This window comes from Patagioenas fasciata, chromosome 3 (assembly GCF_037038585.1).
Source record: "Patagioenas fasciata isolate bPatFas1 chromosome 3, bPatFas1.hap1, whole genome shotgun sequence".
In the NCBI taxonomy this organism is placed as follows: domain Eukaryota; kingdom Metazoa; phylum Chordata; class Aves; order Columbiformes; family Columbidae; genus Patagioenas; species Patagioenas fasciata.
Genome location: NC_092522.1, coordinates 33,031,415 through 33,052,716, shown reverse-complemented (window position 1 = coordinate 33,052,716; position 21,302 = coordinate 33,031,415). Strand labels below are relative to the sequence as shown.

The window sequence follows — 21,302 nt, the reverse complement described above, 5'->3', positions numbered from 1 at the left end:
AAGAGTAAAATTAAATGCAAAAAAGGACATTCGACACCATAATAAAGTCACCAGCACACATTCAAATCAGTAACATAAGAACACCAGTACTACAGGCTGTCAAACATTAACACTTACTATGCTATAGGCATTTTAATGTTTACTGCAAAGCACAAAACTTGGAGATAATTCAAGCATCTGTTATGTCAACTAACAGCTTACACACACACAATCTTCCAAAAGAACTAATTTAAATAATAGAGGAACTGAAGCCTCCAAATAGAGACTGGTAAAACACAGTCATTTTTACACCTCAAATACAGTTTTAGAATATTTTCTTAGTCTCTTCCATGTTAAGAAGTTTTTTCCACCTAATAGCAAAGTTACCTCAGTAACGGTACTGCATTAGTATGAAGAGAATCAGCACTTAGAAATGTAAAGACATTTTCAATGGGGTCTACTTCCTTAGAAATTTACCCCCTTATTGCTAACACAGATTTATCATCCTCCTAATTCAATCCAGTTGAACTGATTTAGTTCATTTCAAATAAGGTATATCTCAAAGTGCATAGATAATATAGATATAAACACATGCTTAAGAGAAGCAGCTGATCCTACATATGTAATGATACACTGCCATACTGTAACATGACTACTATACCTATAATCACATGACATATACTATTCAATCCACAGTATGTTTCAGATCACAGATGGCTTATCAGACTACTCCAAAGAACACAGTACTCCCCCACGCACTTTCAGAGTATGTCCTACTTTTCCATCACGCTAGAGAAACTTTTTAGGAAAGTCTGAAGGACCTCTAGGAACTGCAGAGTGAAACAAATTTCCATTACCTTTTTTTCTGGCAGCAGTCTCCAGTATCGTTGCCTGGACACATGGAATCTTTTCAGGTGTCTGCATTGAGGCTATCTGAATTGCTTCACTTGTCATCTAAACAGAGGAGCACTTGGCAAGAAGCAGCCATTTAGCAACTTGCAAGCTTAAATACTCAAAGTTTTATCCAAATTAGTACTGCAACTTCAGTTTCAGAATAAATCAGTCTGACTCACTTTTAATCAATACAGTTTAAATTCTCTCGATTTGCGACATGTATTTCAATGCTGAAGTTTCAAATGTATCTATTGAGTAAAAATTGTTTTAATTTTGCCACTGTGCAAGTATCACTATACATGTCGAACTATACCTGCAAAAATTCAAAGGGCAGTTTTATCAATAAGAATATTAAAACTAACATGCAAGAAGACCATGCCAGTTTTCAATAAATCAATAACAGACAGAGTGCTTAAGGGCATCATAGGCAGTCAATGCAATAATGATAGGTCTACATGGACTTGACAGCAAAAAGCATTCCAGGAAGCAAGCATGTTAATAATTCAACACTCATTTTATGTAATTCTTCAGGTCAGACATCGGCTGCAGGCGAATTTGGGTAACACAGATTAAGACAGCATCTCCAACTCCACCAAAGGTTACTGCTCCTGTGTATTACTGGCTGCAAGACATGCCCTTCTGGACTGAACAGGGATGGAACATCTTAGCACAAAGATGCATAAAAGAAGACATTAATTGTACCAAGGGGGCAGACACCCTACTCTGTCATCCCATTTATAGAGGCAACACATCAAGATATTTTAAAAACATTTCTATCTTTCAAACCTCGCATCTCAGTCTTACCACTTTACTACACGTTAAGCTCAACCTGCATGTATTCTACACTGGGTTTAACAAACTGCATGGATTAAACTAGGTAGCCATAAATTTAAAAAAAAAAAAAAAAAAAAGATCTGCTCACAAAGGAATACTCGAGTATTCAGGCTTTTGCAGAATTACAACTGAAAGAATTTGATGAATTTAGCAGTTTAAAAAGAAAAGTAGACATTCAGCTTGGGGATTACACAGATAATTCAGTAAAACCTACTACATAAAAAGCAGAACCACACAGTCACAACAAATTAGAAATAGGTACATGAATAGAAGACTGCTGACCTGAGCCTTCAAATAGGTGCTGAAATGAGCACAATGAGTGCCAATTTCAGCAGGTCTCCACCTCCCCAAAACTGAAGAGCTAGCATTAGGCAGCTGTTTGCCTAAATGCTACCCATACCTTTCAGTCCCCAAAGCATCTACATTCTTTCGAGTGACTCCATGTGAATGTCTCCACTATCTGTCCTGGGGCTGGATACTTCGGCCTTGTATTCTTCTTACACAAAGTACCATCTCCGCGACGGACAGCTATGTGCCTCTCCATTCATCAGCAGCACTTTTTCAGTGCCTCCCTTTGAGTGCCATGAACATGATCCTAGCCCAGTCAACAGGATGGTCCATCAAGACTGGTCCCACCGGAGGGAATTCCACTTTGTCTGCTACTGACTTTACCCCCTAGTCTTCGTTATATGCTCTCCTCTTCCCTGGGGATGGTGTGGGAACAATGCAACAAACATTATTAAGCATTTTGTTAAATTGTGCATGGAAACTGAAGGCAATGGTATCACTCTGCTGAATGATGTCAAAGGCTCCTACCACTTGATCAGTGCTTTGCCTTGCAGACAGATGACAACTGCTTGAAGCCATGGCTTTATTAGAAGCAATGCATCCACTCTTCCTTCCAAAATGCAGCAAACCTGCCCTCTGACTGCCAATTATTTCCTGGTATTTTGAAACTGACTGGAATTGTCACTCAAGAGCTGTAATATTGCATTCACAGAGAAAATACAACACGCTCAGCACAGGACCTTAAAGCAAACCAAAACCAGTTAATAAGATGCTGCCAATTTAGTAAGACATTCCATTTTATATCATGCAACTTAGTGTATCAGTTTTACAAGTGGAAACACCTATACTACCCAAAAGACAGCTTTGCATAGTATTAATACACACTAGTCACACACAGCAACCTACTTTAACTATTTTAGTTAAGGAACACAGCCACAGGTAGCTGATATGCCTCTAACCATTAGTGTCTTTACACAGAATTATGCAGATACTTAATAAATATCCATAATATCTTCTGTAGGAAGAGCATAATATGCAAGAAGCCAGGAACTCAGTACCATCTTGCAAGTCTCAGTATTCATGCTTTTTGCCATCTGATTGTGGACAATTTTGAAAGTCTTACCTTGAAAGCAGTACAAAAGTCACATTTCTTCCAGATCTTTGTCCTTCTGATAAAGATTCACTTTAAAACCTCTTCCTTGTATATTAGAGGTGAATAAAACAGAAACGCCTGTGAGTCTGAAAGCAGTAAGATGGAAGAATTGACCAATTTCTCTCCTAGTTAAACACAATATTCAATAAAATCTATAGCTCAAAAACTGATTAAAAGCAGCTTCTAGAGTGGAACTAATAAAACACATGAACCACTGGAAGTGACGAAGTTAGTCAGGAAGTTCCTATTTATCTAAGGTAATGCAGTAAAGATCACGTGAATGCCTTGCATTTGTTAAGAGATGAAAGTATGAAGTGATCAAAGCTACACCATTCAATGGTCACTATTGGTTAAAAACCCCAACTACCAATATGTACCACCTTCACAGAGCTGTGAGCAAACCTACTTCCAAACCACGAATACGTACAGCCACCTGACAGAGAGAGCCTGCACATACTTCTGTGTACGCATGCATGTTTAAGCGGAGAGGGTGGAAAAGTCTGGCATACTAATGCGGTTGTTTACCAGAATATATCCAAATCCTGGACTCAAAGGAAGACTAAAAGTAGAGATTCAAGCTTACTCTAAAGCACAGAAACCACGACAGAGAAGCCTGTTCATAGCCTCTACAGGTTTATTTAAAAGCAAATCGGAAACACACCTGACTATTCATCAAAATTACCTTGGTTAAGAGAAAGAAATAAAGTTGCTTTTCACACAAACATCTGAGAAGGGCTATCACAGGTAAACCCACCATGCCTAGATTGTACCAGTATATAATATCTGTAAGCATGACAATCTGACTAAAGACTTCTCTGTTTTGAAGATGTATACATATTCTATAGCATCTAGGATGACAGCTTCTTTTCATAGGCCTGAGCAAAGAAGGAAGTGAACCAATCTCAGAGAAACCAACATTTAGTTTCCATTTCCAGCATCTTTCCCTCTAGTAACTTCAAACAACAACTGCTCTACAATTTCCTTTGTTTTACTATAAGGTTCAGAATAACAGGTGAGAGTGAGAGACAAAATATACTGATCACTGTAAAGCTCTCAAACTTCTTTTTCCACACCAGCAAAGATTTATTTTTTCCTTCCTTTCTTAGATGAAATGAGCTTATTCAATGAATGTACCTTACTTATTCAATGCTTACTCAATATGCAGATTTCAAGTAACTAATGCCTAATATAGAAAATAGCCATCAACAGCAACTGATTATGTTCAAGCTATTTTATTTAGTAGCAGTAGAACGAAATGTTATTTACACAAGGAACCAAGTTTCCAAATAAAACTTAATGTATTTATTATTTTGGCTACTTATGTTCCTGTCGTGGGTGATTCTTCTAAGAACACTTCCGAGTGTAGGGGATCCAGGGGGTCACCCAGTTCACTTTCCTTCTCAAAGTGCAGTCAGTTTTGAACTCAGTCACTGTTGCTTAGGGCTTTATCCATTCAGATCTTGAAAACCTCCACAGAGTCTCACAGGTTCCTTTCTATAACCTCTTAACAACCACCCTTACAGTAAAAATTTTTCAACATATAGCCACTCATTTCAATTCATGACCACTGCCTTTTGTTTTTCCAACTTGCATCTCAATAAAGAGACTGGCTTCATCATGGTATCCATTCCTGTATATACCAGATGGTTTCTACTGGGTCCCTCCCAAGTGTCTCTTTCCCAGGGTAAACAAGGCCACTATAGGCCCTCAGCATGTCCTCACAGGTCACATACTCCAGCCCTCCTGACCATCTTGGTTGACTTGCCCTAAGCTTATCAACATTGTTCTTATTGGGGGGGTAGGGAAAACAAGAGCAAAACTGGACACACTGTTACAGATGCAGTCTGGGAACATCTGGAACAAACACCAACTAAAGGAGAATAACACTGTTTCATTACTACCAGGGGAAACCGCTAACTTGTATTTAGCCTACTGTTCACCAGAATCATGTCCTTCTCAGTAGAGTTACAATCCAACCAGTCTGTAGCCCTACAGGAAAAAACATCACAGCAGATGCTTGAGGAGCTCCAGTTGTAACTGCTGTCCAAACACAGTATGAACCACTGTCATCCTTTGAGATGACTCTTTAACCAGTTTTCACTTTCCTAGTCATTCTCCCAGTCATACTGTACATAAGACTGCTCTGCAGGATAATATAAAAAGCCCTCCTAAGGTCAAAGTGAAAAAAAAAAAACATCCACTGCTCTCCCTTCCACTGAAGGCCTAGGCATTTGACAGAAGGCAGTCAGGCTGGTGAAGCATGACAGACCCATGGTAAAGCCATCCTATTGCCAGTCACCTTCTTTTTCAAGGGCCCAGAAATACTCTGTTACAGAGATTGATATAAACTCCTTATTGATAGTGCCATTCAAGTAAAGCAGCATAAAATGCTTTTATCAAGTTAAATAGAAAGTTTTCTTTATTATGTAACATAAGAAGGATGTCTGAAACAGTAAACAGGAACCATCTCTGGGCTTCAATAATTTGCAGAATTCAAATGTTCCAAAGCCTAAATATAAGAACTCTGTGCATAAAAATAAGCTGGTCTCAACAAGTGAACACAGCCAAACAATTGGAGTTTCTGGTTAATTTTAAAGGTAACTGGCAACAAGACAATAATAGCAGAGGCTATAAAAGGAAAAAAATGGGTGTTTATAACTCTACCTAAAATTTATTATAGAAACTGGAGGCAAAGAAAGGGATCAGAAAGGAGTGGAAAAGAATAGTAAATGGCCAAGAAAACTTAACCATCTTTCATTAGGCACATTAGAAAGAATTTCTGAAATTCAGATTGCTTACAACTTTTCAGATGGTTTGAATTTCTCCCAGATTGTATTGAAAGAAAATCCACTTTACTGAGACCTTTGAACTTGAACAAATTTAGGGACTCCTGGAAACAAAACCAGTCACTGCCTGACAAACAACTGCAAACTGTAGTCTCTACAAGTGATGAAATCACTGATGTTTCATCCAAAATACTTCAGTCCCTTTGCAGTTCCTCAAAACTTATACTTGAAGCAGGGAATAGATAAGATACTCTAGCTCCAAATTAAGCAGTGAACAATGCAAACAGCCCAGAGGCAGTCCTCTTATCCCCTAAGGAAATTTGCAAACGTGACAAAAAGCAGAGAAAAACAGCTTGACTCGCTCAGGAACTTCCTGACAAACTCCTTAGCATGACCTCTGCTATGTAAAGTTTTGGTTTCTGCTGTATCTCATGTGCCTACAGAATAAAGATATTCTTGTCAGCAAGTGATGATATTTATTTAAACCTGAATAACTGCCGTGAAGGCAGTCATATCAACATCTGTAGCAAGCAATGCACTTGGGGAAAATCCAAAAGAAGATATGAACATTTTTAATTTAGTTATAATATTGGTTTTAATATCATTTAATTGCATGTTCTTTTGCTTTAGAATTGCAACGTGGCTGGTGACACTACTAACACTGTAACAGTTCCATGATTTCCAGTATGGTCTCCTCTTCATCAGCAGTAACCTTCCCAATAAATTTAGGACTTCCACTCTCAAGATAGGTCATCAAGTATCCAAGCCATTCGTTTGAAAAACTGATGTTAGTAACCACACCTTAAAAGAACCTTCTTTGAAACATCTCAGAGTACAGACAAGTTAGGCAAAGCTAAACTCATACCTGCTATAAGCCCACCTCCTGCCACATGTACTTTCTACTCCAACTTTTGCATCAGTAGTTGCTTTCATACCCTCATGTAGCAAGCTGATCCAAGAAGCTAAACTAAAAGAAAATTAACCTCAGCAATACATACACAACATACACATATTGCTTAACTCACACTCACCATGGGATAAGACACAGCCAAGTATCAGCATGAGGAGGAAGAGGAGCACATGGTCAGAGGCAGAAGACTGCAGAAATACAGCAGCCCTAACATACTTGGGTAATTATATTGGAACCTCTTCCTTAATGAAAGTGTCAGGATTATGAGTGAGTTCCAGAAGCAATTGCGTGAGTGCACGCAGAGGCCTAACAGGAACTCTTTGCTGTACTGTATCAACATTGAAAATTGGTGAAAAAACAAATTATTCTAAGGACCTTTAACTAAAGAGAGGGATAACAGATGCTCGCCAACTAAGCAGCATGTAGCAGAAAGCTGTTTGAGTAGACGGAATGAACTCCCCATAACTAAGAGAAAAAACAAAGCTATATCGTGTACATTAAGTGAGCCAGCTTCCAAGATGTTAGGTCCACTGTTTTTAAAAAGCTGCAAAGAAATAACAACAGTGCCTGCCTGACAAAGGAAGCAGATGTATCTAGTGCCCAGCACTCTCACTGAGGTAGCTAAGATCTCATGACTAGAAACCAACATGGAAGAAATTCAGAAATATGAAGTCAGCTTCAAATGAATTACATGCTATCTACTCCTTTAACTCTGCTGGGTTTACCTTTGTCCTGTCTCTAGGGTTTTGAAGGCACTACCCTTTGGCAGCCAAACCTAACAAGCTTTATTGCTTCCCCCCCACTTCTTAAAGGAAAAATTATTCTGGTTCACATCAACCCACTCTGATTTTCCTTCTCTGAACATCGCAGTTTAGTCCAAGTACATCCTTTCAGCCACCCAAAGACCTTCTAGGAACTTTTGCTTCCTCAGCAACACTGATACAAGTCTACCAGTTCCATGCAACCTTAAATCCATCATAAGAACAGATCATGCCATGCATTAAGTCTTCCTCTGTCAGCGGGTTTGTTTTTGTACAGTTCAGAATTAAAGAAAAAAACCCACCTTTTACACAGTTCAGGAAAAAGCACTTTAGACTAAAGCTTCTTCTGTTCACCCCCATCCCTTCTCAAGAAGGGATACAAGAAGAGAGAATGAGTTTAAAGAAACCACATGTTAACAAAAATGAGGAGAAAGAATGAAGAACAATATAAAGAAGCTTCTCCCCATCCCACCTAGCAATACAGATGTCAGTGGTCAACTTACACTTGTTAGTTTTTACCCATGCCTGTGACGATACCTCTGAAAGGCAAATAATTCCAGTAGGCTAATGGCAGACAGCAGAACTTGGTAATAAAACGCTGCATATTTGTTGATAACAATCTTTCACACGATGAACAGATGAATGCACAAAAACCAGATCCCTGTGATAAGAGAACAAGGAAGAATACTACTTGACAGATAGTGTGCTCTGCCTACTCAAGTATTCTCTGGATTATCTTAAATTCTCAGTGAATTTATGAATTCAGTTCTTTAGAAAGCATTGTACGTTTTTTTTTTTTCCTAAGAACACTACTTTTCATTTGCTCTGCTGCCTCATTTCAGTTTTCCTCCTGCAGTAACAGTATCAGACTTTGACCCAAGGAGAGGATAAACACTAAGTGGAAAGAATCAACAGTTCTGAAATCGGAACAAAATAAACTGTGCAGAAGAAGGTAGTCCAGGTTCACCAAATCTTTTTGTGTTTCTGATAGCTTAAGACAATTACTAAAAAGAAGATACTAATAAATAGCAGAAAAGGAAGGTGGAGATTCCAATACAGTGTTCTAGGACCATCACTTCAGAAAGGCTTCAAGCACAAATCTGAATGTTCAGGACAGCTTTAAGCTGTCCTGTTTGCTTTGTATGCAAGACCTTTTGTTTTAATCAGTGCTTCAATAAACAAACAAGATCTATGGAAGAAGGGACAGCATGGGGAGACACATTAAGAAGTTTTCCACATTAACTTCGTATTCTTTGTGAAACTGATGAAATAATGAGGTCCTAAGTCCGGACAAACGTTAAGACAGTCTTCAAAAAAATTAGTTCTTACAGAATTACTACCCCTATGTTTTTGTTTATACAAAACACATTTGAATCTGGTAACCCTGAACAAAACAAAGGAGTGAAAAAAAAAATCATCACTTCAAGTAGTAACTGGTTAGTACTTTTCCTCCATGGGCCTCTACTTTCCATCTGTACAGATTCAGAAATACAGAAAACTTTAGACTAAAAATAGCATGGTCATGAAACATATCTGAGAATATACAGGACTTCCCAGGGAAAATATTTTCAACATATAAATTAATAAAGGGTTTAAAAAACACAATTTCAGAGTATGTTCTCCAGTGACATTTTTCTGACCATGTTAAATTCTAGTCCTTGCCATTGGCAAGAGCAGCACACAAGCTCATTTCAAGAAACTTGAACTATAATGGAAATTCATTTATGCCCCTCTGACTCTAACAGTCAAGCCCCATTTCACTTCATGGTTAAAAAAGGCACAAACAAACAACAAAAATAAACAAAGAAAAACACATGGGGGGACACACACCCCCCGAATTGTTTCGGCAGTAACTTTGTCCCCTTCCCTCCAAAACTGAGACATTCTAAGTTGACAGCATTCCTTTTTTTTCTTTGAATTAAAACAATACTGCAACAGTAGTCAAAACCACATAGTAAGCTGTTATGGTTAACAACAGCTGCTATTTTGAGTTCACTGAATATTTTAGAGAAGTTCTTCTCTGGCCTAGAATTATGTTTAGTGCATTCCAGTTAAGAAAATGAAAAGTCATCCTATTAGTGTGTTACAAGCCAGATATTGACCTTCAACAGCTCTTAAACTTCAGCAATCTTACACTCAAATATAGTAATAAAACATATAGAAGCACAGACATGGTTCAGCATAAGTCAAACTAACAGGGAAAGAGAAGTGAAATAAATTCTATTGTTTACTATGATATAAAAGTAGGATACAAAACACCAGTGTCACCATGGAAGAGTCCGAACAACGCTTTTCTTCCCCATCAAACACAAGCCTAGTTATTATTTCATTTTTAAAACACAGGAAAATGTTAAACTACAGCTTTTACCATTTAGAAGAAAAAAATCAGAGGAGCTCTCAAGGACTGCCTACAGAAGAGACTGCAGAGCTATTTGACTCCAGCAAACATTGTGAAACATTCTCTTTCTGATGCGATTGTCTGAAAAGGTGGTACTCTCATCTTTTCCGTGATCCCACAAATGACTGCTAAGAGAGAGTCACCTGAATCTGCTTCTAGTTTCTTTATATTGTAAGAGATGCATATAATCTAAAGGAGTGTTGGTTGGATAACCTCCTGCAAAACAAGTAATTGCTATTATAAAATCATATTTTAAAAGATTGAATGCTATGAACTTCTGGGTTATCTTTTAAACAGCAGTTCAATTGTGGTGTACTTAGAGAGGATTTACAGAACAAGTTTCACTCACCCCTTCTCCAGTATTAGCTCTAGCTATTGTTTTCACAAGTTTGTTTTCATTTTGCTTAAGTATAAAACCTCTACTATTTGTAGTTTTATGCACAACCTCCTACTAGTTTTGAAAAAGGGCTCCTTAGAAATGTAACCTAGACTTTGGACGATTCCAATAAATCTGTCCACCAGCCTAAGCAATCAGTAAGGGAAAGAGCAGGAAATATCTAATGCTTCATCTGGATTTGTTATTTTATTATTATCGTTAGTAGTCCAATAGTATTTTTCACATTTACACCCCATAAAAGAACATTAAAAAACACACCATCTCAGAGAAAAGAAAAGTGAAACAAAAAAATCCCTTGCCCTAATACATCTCCTAGAAAAGTGGTAAAGACAGAAAACATTACAAGCCGGTAAATGGATAACCATCACATCTGAGGAGTCAGTTTGATACACATATAGGTAGCAGTCCCACAATTACTGGATAACACTCACTAAAGATGCCTGTAAATCCCACCCGTAATTAGACACTGTTAATAATCTCATTAGAGGCATCACTTTGATTCTTACTGATGACACCCAAAGTGGAGCATTTGTGAGTCTTAGCAGACTGTACTGTGCACTGGGGCTGTATTGAGACAGACAGAGTTTCTTTGCAGTCTAAGATGTAGGACTGATCACTACCTAGGTCAGCCTCGGGTCTGGATTCAAGTTCTACAACAGCTGAAATAAGAACAGCACGTTTGTCTTGAATATGCACACCAAAGAAGAGCGCCCTTTTCTTGAAAAATCAGCTATAAGCAATTTCTGTCAAATGTCCCACAGAGAATCAAACTCAATGTTAGACAGTAGAAACTAGTGTCTGCAACTAGTACTATATCTGAAATGAGGTCTTGGGCACCAGCTGGTATGCAGAGCGCCTTTTGAACAGAATGAGATTTTGTTGTTCAGAACAAAAACAAATAAAACAAGTATTTTATACTATGCTAGGGAAACGAAGAGTAGGAGTAGAAAGGACACAGAAAGAAACCAAGTAACATCTGTGCTAGGTTCACTTTTTGTACCTTTACAGAAGCTCTCTGAAGTCAGTGCTTTGAGTATAGACCCACTTAAAACAGAAGTAAAAGGAACAATTTATTTAGCTTTATACACTGAAAAGTGAACTCTTAGAACTCAGCTTGCATTACCACATAGCTTCAGTACACTATTTCTCATTGGAAAAGTTTCAAAGCATCTTAGAGTTTCAGTAGCTTTTCAAGGTCACAGGGGTGACTACAAACACAAGTCCCTGCCCCCTCCAATTCCTAATCCACCACCCTCAAAATGCAATCTAGCTGTACTTCACAGGCTTCAATACATCATTCACTTGTCTAAGAATCATGGTCTGAAACTACTGGATGTGGTACCAATGCATATTATAGCATGTGTTGGAGAAGGCTACAATATACATCAGAGGCAATGTCAGACTTGTCTGTATTTATTTGAAGGTGAATTAAAAAGCAACTTGGATACACTCAAGAATTGCATCTATCCTCTGGATAAGAGATTTTTAGCACCCTTTTAAAAGTTGCTGTTAGAAATATAATCTCCTGCTTCTAGATATGTTGCCTGAAATGCTGGGGGGGGAAATGCTTTTAATTCTTCTGGAAGAAATTTAAAATACTGGTAAACTGTGCTGGTTTAACTGAAAACAAGTTAATTTCCTTCATGCAGTTAGAAACCTTTCTTTTCCATAGCTAGCACAGTCATTATTTGGACTTAGTCTGACTGAGAACAAGAGGTAACATCCCAGCATGTTTTTAATTGCTCTGGTCTGAGAGCCAAGGACATTCTGAGCACTCTGCCCACAGGTGTGAGGCATTGAGGAAGGGGTGCATGGATGGGGCAGAGCTTGACTGACATCCAGACAGACCAATACGAGTACTCCACCCATTAGCATCGTGCTTCAGATTTAAGGAGAGTCGGGATCTTTCAGTCTCTCTCAGACATATGATCTCTCTCACGTGCATTCTTCTTTGCTCTTTTTGTCAGAGCTGGGGGAGTTCAGTTCAGGACGTTTAGTTCAGCCTTCTGCCATTCTGCAGAGGCCTTTGGGCCTTTCATCCCTTTTTCTGTTTTTTCCTCTCTTTGAAATCAGCTGTTTGGGACCAGGTACTTCTTCCTGGGACTGGCTGCTTGGTGTCGTCAGAGTTCATGAAGATTTGCATTGAGTATCTTTTATTTTATATTCTATTCCTATTTTGTATATATATTTACTAGTAGTGCATTAGTATTTTTCATTGTATTAAACTGTGTTTATCTCAATCCAAGTTTCTCCCTTCCCTTTTAATTCTCTCCCTTATTGGGGGGGGTTGCAGGGAAGGGGGACAAGTGAGCAGCTATCGTGGCTTTATTGCTAGCTCGGGTTAAACTACAACATAAATATAAAAAGACAATAAAACAAGAGATAGCATTAGTGGAAAATAAATAAAACACAAGCTTGGGAAGCCAAGCTACAGCGTGTGATTCCCCCAGCCTCAAGTTTTATTGAAACTGGCCATTATTCAGAAGTTAACACAGGGACAAATACTTCAGGGATAATCAGGCCCTATGAGTTTTGTGGAAATAAACAGGCAGATCAAGAAGAGACATCTAAACTAGTGCCCCTTGAGGACAAGTGCAGCAGGAGCTCAGCTATGCTACCAGAACCAACTTCACATAAGGAGCAGGACAGACAGAGCCCCGAAAACACGAAAATACTTTCAGAGCTCACAATACAGTACACCCAGAAAACCCCACCACAAGACACAAAGCCACAAGAACTCAGGCTTCATAACCTGTTGCTCACACAGCTAGTTTCATTTTTGATTAACTGAAGTAAAACCATGAAAGAACTATTTTCCAGAATTTATTGTAGTTTTAACATCAGTCTTTTTCAGACACAATTTCAAAACTAGGGACAATAATTTGGGAAGAGATTCAGTTACTAGTTGAGATAAACAAACAATCCTTACTTTGAGAGCAGTAGGACAATTTCTGCAGTCCAGACAACATCACTTAGGAGGCAAGAGAAGGCAGAATCCAGTCCCTCACATAGCTCAACACCCTTTGCAACGCTCTGTGGTGTCTTTTGGAGACCCAGTCAGTCCATCTATATTAGCACTTCAGTTTGCATTAGGAGTGCACTTTTGACATGAATTTCTGTCACCCCACTTACTGTGCTTTGGTTCACATCTCAGAGAAGTTTCTGACTGCATGATCTAGACCTCTCTCAGATAAACCTAAGCCAAAACTCTGGGAAAACACCTAATAACCCAGTAATATCTGGAGTATACTCAGTCCACAGAACTAGACTACAATTAGTGTAAAATAAAGCCCCATGAAGCACACACATTGTCGATATTGGGTCTGCCTAACTTATTGCTTCACTCTACAGTCTTCAATTGCAGTATACTGCTTGCTAACGTAAATAAAATCCATGAGGCAGATACTGCACATTCATTTAAGAGAGTCTCAAGCAGCAGTAACTAAACCCACAGACTTAAGCTGCCAACACACACCTCACCAGAGTTAAAAAGGAGGACTGCACTATGAATTTGAGTGTTCCTTTTCCTGGAGTAACTATAGCAGCCGTGTCTTTTGCTTCTACCCCTTCACAGTCAGGGGTATCAAAAGCTAGTGGGATGTATCTAGGAAAGTTCCCAGAATAAAATCTTGGGAAAAAACAACAACAAACACCACCACCACAACACAGCAACAACAAAAAAAAAACCAAACACATCACATACCAGCAACAAAACCCAAGATCTACACACTTCATACATCACCAACATGTACTGTTTTATACAGCTTTTTAAATAACACTGAAAACACAACTCAATAACCCACATGAAAGGCTCCACTGTAGCTGGTGATAGCAAAGGAAGAGCAGCATGTGCTCAGTAATGCTTTATATTACTTGCACATCAGCTTAACCAACAAAGCTGCCCAGATAAGAGGTTTTTTTGTTTTTGAATAAGCTGACCAACATAATATTCATTGTTTCAGTTTTCTACTTGAATCAAAATATCAGTTCTTTACAAATAGTTCCATCATTTGAGATTTTTCTCTCCAGTCACTAATTTTGATTTTGCTATACAAAATTTAAATACAAGGTAATGAGTTTCGAACAAATAATACCTGGCTTTAGCAGGACAGACCAAAGTGATATTGCATGAATGAATCACAATAAAGTGTTACCTCCTCTATTCAACAAACCATCATCAACTTACTTCATTACCTCCTTGATAAAAATTATTAATTCATATACTAACAATGCAGAGCCATGTTTGGTTTATATTCAGTAAAGGTCAACTCCCTACACGGGGTGCAGACACAAAAGTAGGATTCTTGAAGACAACACTTTCTGTTAACATACTAACCTCTTGAAAACTGCAAAGAAAGACAAACGCTTTCCTTTGTGATTTAACTGGAAGTTTGTAGCCATTGACTTGTCATTACCATACACACTGAAGAGCCATCTTAGGCTCTCTCCACTAGCCTAGTTTGAAACATTCTTAAGAGAGATGTTTTTCTGACCTGAATTCCTGTTAACTCTTGTGAAAATAGATTTAGAGCATCTAGTTGCACTATTTATTCAAAAGAAAACTCAATGAAAAGGTTATTTCCCAAAGATGCAGAGAACCTATGCCATGAGATAGCAATGTACTAACATCATAAAATGACGCACTGAGGCAATGTTAAGAAGAAACTAATGGTGCATGAACAAAAACAGTTGTGGGTGACTTATTTTTCATAACAGAACAATACCTGGGCCTGAATAATTTCCTCCTATATTACAAGAAAGGCTGTTGTCCCCTGAAATACAGGGTTTTCCCTTTCATCATTTTCTACATTAAAACATCATTGTGCCTTCTCTCCCAATATAAGGTTTTTTTAAGAGCCAAAAGACTAAATTAATCTACACTCATTGGCAATCCTCAGGTTTCATCATGCCAATAATTTCTCAAGAAGCTGAGATGAGATGAACCTCTTATCTCAAGAAACTGAGTTGAGCTACACCAACTCAGTTATTTCTTACCATCTCATGCAAAGCTTTTCAGACCAGTTTTCTTTTCAAGTGACACCCATTAATTCTTCAGAAGTGTTACTTGGCTTTAGTACATGATACAGATAAAGATGTGTAAGATATATTTAGCAAATTTTCAGCAGTTTGGCCAAAGTTTCCCGTGCCAGATATCTACCAAGGACTGAAAGATGCCAGCCAGACAGTGGAGGAGTTTGCAACGTCTGTTAAAGAAAAAGTTTTTACTATCTTTTTGGAAACTCAGCATCCATGTTCCTGCATTAGGAAGACATCTTTCACTGTGTGTGTGTGCAAACAATTAAATCCTTTCTGGGCTTTTATAGTCTGATATTATTTGAATTTGGATGGTTAAAATAAAAAAAAAAAATAAAAAAAATTAAGAACCTGCAACAACTTAGCCAGATTTTTAAATTAAATTCCCTGAAGACTACATGCATACCAGTTATGCTGAAAACCAGGACTAAACAGACCCCTATTGAAGTTTCATAAAACATTTATCTTGCATTCACACTGCTAATAGACAGTGAGAAGGAAGAAGCCACAGTTCATACCCTCTACACCTATAAGCCAAATATTGAAAATAATCAGACATAAACTGAAGCACACTAACAAACAGGCAAGGTACAAAGATTAATTTTTTTTTTACTTTAACAGTTTGCCAAAGAAATCACCACTGCTCTCCTCTAGTTCAATGAGGAGATCAATATTCAGATCAAATCATTTGGGTTGCTAAAAGGCTCGAGGATCCGAAGTACACTTCATTTTCAGAGAGAAACACTAGTGCAGCACTGAATTCAGAGAGAGGGAAAAAAGGTGCTACACAAGGTGACAAGAATTAAAAAAATACAGCATACATGATACAATTAAGGCAGTGAGGTGGTGGGCAGAAAGAACTGATATTAGGGGGGAAAAAAAAAAGACACAACTATGGACACAAAGATGTACATGACTTGTAACAGTAATCACTCTCCACAATCCACATGTAGATTCTAGAGTTCCAATTCATTTGCCAAGGCCTTCCCATTCACTTGGAAGAGACCGTGCTTGCAAAAACATGAGGTTAGCTAGCTATCTCCTGGTGCTGCCTGTAAAAGAGCAGCTATTTACCTCTTAATAAGCTACAGCAGTAGAGCTTACATCTGCTGGACTGATGACCCAAGACACTACTGAATGGTCATTTCAATTTTCAGTGTTTTTTGGAAAAAATGAAACAAACAAAGAAACTATTGAACCAAACCCAACGAAAACCACATGAACAAAATACCCTCCACACCTCCTCAGGAACATTATGGTAGCATTTAGCCACCATTTGGCATTTAGCTAAGTACGCTGCAGTTTGCTTCATTCAAGATGGACAGTATCCTCTGAACAACACTGTTCTATGTACAACCCCATCCCTTGCTGCAGTCTAAAAAAAAACCCTGCTCCAAAGAGCAATATTCATTATTATAATACAAATACTTCACAGACACAGATTTTTACATCCAATATTAAAAGCGGATTTTACCACCTTTCCTTTTTTGGAGGCAACACATCCATGTAAGAAATATTCACTACTCTCAGTCGCCCACTGAGAGCAGTAGTTCTTCACACTAAGCACATTAAAAGACTATGTTCAACACACAAACTTCACAAGCTTTAATTTCACTTGTGATGGGTTTACCTTTCTGCAAGTCAGAGTCTCAAGTTTAGTAAGTCAGAAGCATATATTAGTGATCACCATTGAAAAAGTGTAAGTCAACAATGGTAATTCCACCCCAGAGAAAAGGAGGGAACTGGCTTATCCAGGATAACTACTATGAGACTGCTCTTTTCTTTAGTTCCATAACTCACTAAATGACTCCCTCACAGCTACTGCAAGAAAAGAAAAATGGGGTTTATGCACTCTCTCTACAGCCCTCTCCATACTACATTAATTTTGTTTCCCTCATCTTGATGTCATGTGCCTTAATTAAATCAACATATCCTTTATAACAACCTACTCTAAATCAGTGCCAAACAAGAGACAAGGGGCTATGTAATACTATCACAAACCTGCACAACATGGGATACACATGTGTAATTTTTCATTTCCACCTGAGCCAAACAGCTTTCCATTCTAAATGCATCACCTTTTCACAGATCTCTGGCCCTCAAACGTTTACGCACCAACCCTCTTTCAAATATAAGCATATGTCCAGAACAAGACAGCTCATATCTTCTGAACAGGTGTACTCAGGTAAATTGTTAAGGTATATACAACACATATAATAAACATATATAATAGACACATTCAAGCCCCTGAGCCCACACATACATGAGGTTCATCTACACCACATCAAGTGCTTCTAGTTAGCTGCTGACCTGTAAATGCCAATGTGAATGCTAGTTTCAGCAAAGGTTTACCCTTAGAGTTAACAGTGGAAGGAACAGAACAAAAAGTGTCTTTAACAGAAACCTGTTGAATATTCTGTAGCCTCCTTTAATTTGATAATATTCATAACAGTCACAAATTACCTCAACTTCATGCACTTTTTTAGTTTCCACTGGCTGTCACAGCTATAAAATACTTCATACAGAGAAGAACAAAGAATCCCCACAGCCTCTGGCCTGCTCAGGACACATGTGAAGCCCCAGACCCAGTTCATCGTCCCACTCCCATGTCATTTCAACTTTTCATAGCCTCAGCCAAAAATGCTGCCTCCTCTCTCCATACACAGGCTAGAGTTCCCACTAACTCAGCAATACGAAAACTCCAGTCTCCCTTTTGCATAAATACCATTCCCCTGATACACACATGTATACATAGCCTAAAATAATTTTCACTCTGGATGTGCATAATCCCCACAAACTCATCCTACCCCCCTGCTCAAATGTACGCAAACCTTTTAAGGCTCCACCATTCATTCCTACTTCTAAATATCCACCCAAGCTTCCTCACTTTCCTATAATCCACGTCAATCCCTGGAAATTTATCCCCAAGATGAGTGCAATGATGCCCTTATAGACAGAAATTTACACTGCTTGACACCTGTCACAAATATAGATACCTACAGCTCCTCAGGACACACACAGACTTTTCTCCAAACAGCGCTATCATGACCCCAACACTTGGCAATTGCTACGCTTTTCCATTTGTATCCCATGGCTCAAACAATAAATATCCAGCCTTTCGATTTCATCGCAGCTCCTTACATGTTCCCAGGACACTAACTACTTTGTCTGCTGCCTTAACCCATCTCAACACACAAGTAACAGGGCTTGCTCAGTTGGTGACAGCCAGTTCTCTCAATGTGAGCGCCAGACAACCCAACTTATACGCAATAAGAACATGCATGCCTTTCTGTCCACGTACCATCTCATATTACACACGAAGGTCTCACACATTAAGTCTAACCACACTGGCCACCAAACAAAACAAGTTCAGAACCTTGTAGCAACCTGTTACCACTTTGCCTGTAAGTTGTACATAGGCTTACCACCCAAAGCCTGCCTCCCTCCTCCACATCATTTAGAAGCCAACCAACTTATCACCGTACTTCTCACAACACACACAAGATTGTTTAGCTAGCACTCCTAAATTAATATGCCCTCATGTACCACTATCCCTAAATACACGCGGTTTCACCCAACATCTGCATCCCCACTATATAAACATACCCCTCAACCTACTACAGCACACAAAACAACACACACAGATTTTTCCAGCTGCATCCAGTCCATCAAAATGACTCTCTCCCTTCGACTAGCTACAAACCACAGTAAAAACATACCCACTGGGTTGGCAGGGACAGCAAGCTCCAACCTACAAGGCAAAGCTGCCTTCAACTTCTTTCCCCTTCCCCACTGAAGACGCCCAGGCAAGGCCCATCTGCCAGTGACTTCATCCACTCCGCACACCACCAGCTCGTCACAGGCACTCAGGCCTAACGACAGCTCCTGCCTCCAACACCAGGGCCTTACCCGCAGCTCGCCACCTCCCACCACCGCACCCCGTCGGTAAACACCGGGCCCCGCCGAAGCACGTGCACAGCCCCGGCCCGCCGCCCGCCCCGAACGCAGCCACCGGCCCGCCGGCACCTCCGGCTCGCGCACGGAACTGCCCACACGGGGCCCTGCCCGCCGGCTCCCCCACCCCACACGCAGCGGTCGCCGGCTCCCCTGCCCTCGGCCCGCCCCGCCATGGCACACACAGGGCGGGCCCGGCGGCCCCCATCCCCGGCTACACCGCGGGGCTCGGCTTCCCCGCCACTTCCTCGCCGTCCCTCCCCCGGGCGCCTGCCCTGGTTCCCCCGCCGGGAGCCCGTGTGAGAGCGGCCCCCGGCTCTGTTTTCCTTTCCGCCGGGAAGAGGCCGAGGCCGGGCACTCCCCGCGGACAGACAGGCAGCAGGCCCTGCCCGTCACCGCTCCGGCCCCGCGAAGCAGGCCGGCAGTGCCAGCCTCCGCTTTCCACGGCAAGTGCGCAGGCCCTACCGCTCAGCAACACGCGCGCCCAAGCCCGGTCCAGCCTCTCGGCCCCTTCCCCTTCTCGGACCGGCGCAGACACGACCCTCTCGCCCGTGCCCCACGGTCGGCCCTGATCCCTCTACCTGTCGGCAGACGAGCGCCGGCGTCCCCCGGCGTTCGGGCCCCAGGCGGCCCGGCAGGGCCCGGCCCGGGTGTGAGGGGGCCCGGCCCGGGTGTGAGGGGGCCTGGCTCGGCCTCAGGCGCGGGCTGTCCAGCGCTGACCGCCGCCGGCCACAGTCGCTGCCTGCTCGCGCACTCCGAGCGCCGCCAGCAGCGCGGACATGTTGGGAGCCTCTGTCCCAAAGGCCGCCGCTAGGCCCGCCCTCCCCGCCGCCCACGTCAGAGCGCTCCGGGAGGGGCGGGCGGGGCACGGCCAACGGCCCCGCCCCCACCGCCCCGCCGCCGTTCCCGCACGGGCCGCCGCACGTCTTTCTCAGCTTACTGGTTGGTGCTGCCGTCGCTCATCTCGTCCCGCCCCCTTCCTGTTGGCCATTGGCCTTCTGGCGTGCCGATTCTACCGTTCCCCGGTGTCATTGGTCTATCCATTCGCTGCTCACCCGCCCGCCCCGCACAGAAGCCTTTTTCTGATTGGGCATTTCCTCTCTGCTTGGCAACTATTGGCTGTGGCTCTTGTCAGCCAAGACGCTGGCGCACGGAATCTTTCTCCGCACTTTTTTTTACCCGGCCTCGTAGCCTAGCCTGTCACTGAGCGCCCTTGCCCTTCCCAGCCCCTTTCCATCCGCCGCATTTTTTTCCTCCCGGCGCGGTTTGCCTGCAGGCCACTGGCTCCCAGCGCCCTCACTCCCGCAGCCTTTCTCGCCCCGGCTGCCTCTCGCGAAATGGGCGTGAATCGCCCGGTGGATGTCTTCTCCTGATTGGCCGTCGCTCCTGCCAATAAAGCGGGTGCAGGGGCAGGGCCGCCGCGACCGCAGAGCGCGTCCCGCTCCGCGCGGCGCTCGACATGGCGATTGGCCGCGGGGAGGGGGGAAAGGTGCGCGACCTCCCCCTTGTCCCACGGGGGGCGACAAGGGGTACCCGTATGTTCGCGCGATTACATCACTGCCAGCCAATCGGGGAGTGCGGGGTCCGTTGCGGGCGGGGTCCGGCGCCTGCCTGCCGTTGCGCTTCACGCGCCCATGGGGTGAGGCGGGGGGGTTGGGTTGCCGCCGGCTCCCGCCTCGGTGGGCGGGGCCGCCATTTTTACCACAGTAAAGGATGAGGCTGCGGTTGTTTCACTCATCTGTGTTCGCTGTGCGCCGGCAGGGCTCGAGCGCCGTGGTCCGCCTCAGGGGACGGACGCCTTCCACAGGGTTGCCCGAGGGAGTCTCCTCGGAGCGGCCCTTTTCGCCGCCGGGCCCGGGCGGGTACGCGGGCTCGGGGGGAGGCAGCCGACCACCGGCACCGGTGCTGCTGTCA

General features: G+C 41.8%; 1 protein-coding gene across 6 annotated transcripts in view; it reads right to left on the bottom strand.

The window, feature by feature from the left end:
* Positions 1-20,059, bottom strand: part of PPM1B (protein phosphatase, Mg2+/Mn2+ dependent 1B) — a 60,507-nt gene extending 40,448 nt beyond the window's left edge. For 2 of the 6 annotated variants that reach the window (XM_071806075.1, XM_065834380.2), the window contains exon 1: positions 19,970-20,059. The gene's annotated coding sequence lies outside the window, so the exon portion shown is untranslated. Of the gene's footprint in view, positions 1-836; positions 1,187-3,118; positions 3,235-19,969 lie in introns of all 6 variants that reach the window. The other 4 variants (XM_065834377.2, XM_065834379.2, XM_065834378.2 and 1 more) reach the window with 4 other exon arrangements.
* Between the last annotated feature and the right edge of the window lie 1,243 nt (positions 20,060-21,302).